The following is a 2,619-nucleotide window of genomic DNA, read 5'->3' on the forward strand; positions in this document are numbered from 1 at the left end:
TAATCCTCGTCTGAATGATTTAACTCTCTGCTTGTAGTTTTCCGTTAGAGTTGGGATTTCCCAGCCCTGATGTGCAGCTGTGGCAGAAACTCTGCTTTCACAGACAGATGAAGCTTTCAGAAAGATTAAAACGTCTTTGTCCCAAAGTTTTAACAGTTTTTGCTGTTATTTATTGTATGTTAAAAGGGGGAGTTTATAAGAACACTTCAATCAAAGTCATTTGATACCAGAATAAAGATTACTGTTCATGGTTACAGAATTATTTCATCTGAAATGTTGTGAAACTTCCAGAAATTGAACTTTAAGCTGACTTTGTGTTTTCATTTAACTGGTTGAGATTTTTTGCAGCTTTTTTACCCAATTTTCTGTCTAAGAATGAAATTGAAAGGATGAAAAGATTAAGCCGACTTTTTTGCCACACATATTTAACCTTTTATAGGGCGCTCAGTGAAATACTTTGAAAATCAACATATCAAGTCAATAGTGTTATTGGAATCCGGGACAAGATCTCATTACCTTTATAACATTAAAAAAATATGGATATTTTGATGGTAAAATTTAATGTCAATGTAAGAACAAGAAACGCCAACCTGCCGAAATATATGAAGAAAAATAACAAAAGTGCTTCTAGAAGAAATTCATGAAAAACACTTTTTTTTGGTCCAACTTAACTTTAAAAGCAATAATGCTGATACTGGCTCTGACATTTCTTAGTTTATAAACCTAAATATAATTGTTAACTAGGCTTATTAACTTGTTAACTTCAGCTTTTTAACTTTTTTCTTGACGTGTTAACTTTTTTATTAACTTTTTACCTTGTTTTTTCAACTTAATTTTCAGTACACTGCAAAAACAATCTAGAAATGAGTACAAATTTCTTAAATTAAGTTTATTCACCCTTAATCTGAGCAGGTAAATGAGATAGTTTGCCAATAGAATGAGTAATTTTACTCTTACAATAAGATAATTAGATAATTTGCACTTGAAATAAGACAATGTAATTGTGTTTTCTTATTTTAAGTGTAAATTGTCTTGTTCCATTGGCAAAATTTCTCTTTTACCTCCTCAATTCAAGAACAAATGCACTTATTTTAAGAAAGAATGACTTATCTAGATTTATATTTTTTGCAGTGTAGGTAATCTATCATTCAAGGGTTCATCTAATCGGTCAAATGCCAAAATCAGATGTGCAGCCATGTAGCAGGATCTCTGCTGATTGGCTGGATATAGATCTTTTGCTTCTAGACCTCCCTGAGGGACGGGGGGACTCCATTTGTAAGGGGCATGCAGGTGATGCAGCCTTACCTGTCAGGGTTCTGCCCTCTGCTTGGGTTTATTTTTTTTTAATCACTGTCTTTTTATTGAGTTTTCCTTTTATACATACAGTTTGTAAATAAAAAAATATATAATTGTCCAACAAAGTTAGATATAGAAACACATGCAGTAAAAACTTGGGTTTATTTTTAACTTTATTTGTGTTATCTTTCTTTGTAGTTTATTTCTACCACTGCTGAGGTCTTTAATTATCCTCTGTTGCCCCCTTGTGCTCGTTTTTTCCCCCTTTCCCATTGGCTTCCTCCCAGTTGGTCCTGCTCACACCTGCTCCCAATCTGCTCGTTAGTCCTGCCTTTGTTCATCCATCCACCCATTTTCCGACACGCTTNAACCTGACTATACCTGTACGGCAGAACATCATAATAACAGCACAGACGTCAACTTTCATTTCCAAACTTTCGCATTTTGTCCTTAGACAGGATTTATCTTAGAGGAGTATTATAATTCATAAAAATAACGCATCTAAATTGTTTCATAATTTATGAAAATAGGGTTATTTTTTTTTTATTTGCAGCACTTATATTTAAGGGAAACATATTCCAGGACATTACAGCTTCTTTCTTTTTTATGCTTTTTTTTTGTACTATATACAGTCTGGTCTAAAGTCTTACTCAAGAAAAAAAAATTGAGCAATTTAAAGTATGTTTCAAATAATAAAGGATGGCATAATCAAGAGATGAACGATATCACTTGAATATATATTTTTATTTCAAACAAAGATGTTAAATATTATGAAGTATTTCATGATGGATCCATGAGGACTAAAAACATAAATCTATTCCTCTTAAACTGGGTGAACTGGTTCTTGAACTCTGTCTGCCTGTTTAAACTTTATTTTTCTTCTTGAGCTGATAGAACAGCAGCAAAGAGGAGCCTAAATGTAGGTTCCACTACATAAACTGCCAGCGTGTGAGGTAAGGGGTAGTAGATGGTTCATATCTAAACAAACCTTGTGTTCGACTGAAACACCTGCGTGTTTTGCGGAACAACAAACCCTGGAACGCCGGAGATCTTCTTGGAAAACACCGATTTGACATTTTGATTCCAAAGATGAGGCAAAATTCACAGAAAATGTTACATCTTCCAAGTCTACCCCTGTTGTGTCTAGACATTTAACTTCAAGCAGCGTCTTGTTTCAAAAACATGTTCCTTTTTTTCAGCAATACCTTCATTAATTTTCACAAGTTTTAAAACCCAACATAGAAAATTAAGACGCTTTAAATCCAACCAATTAGCTGGTTAATGCTGCAGGTTCCCACCCAATACTGTCTTATATAGGGTAAT

Source organism: Cyprinodon variegatus, unplaced genomic scaffold (assembly GCF_000732505.1).
Source record: "Cyprinodon variegatus isolate N-32 unplaced genomic scaffold, C_variegatus-1.0 Scaffold1862, whole genome shotgun sequence".
NCBI classification, from domain to species: Eukaryota; Metazoa; Chordata; class Actinopteri; order Cyprinodontiformes; family Cyprinodontidae; genus Cyprinodon; species Cyprinodon variegatus.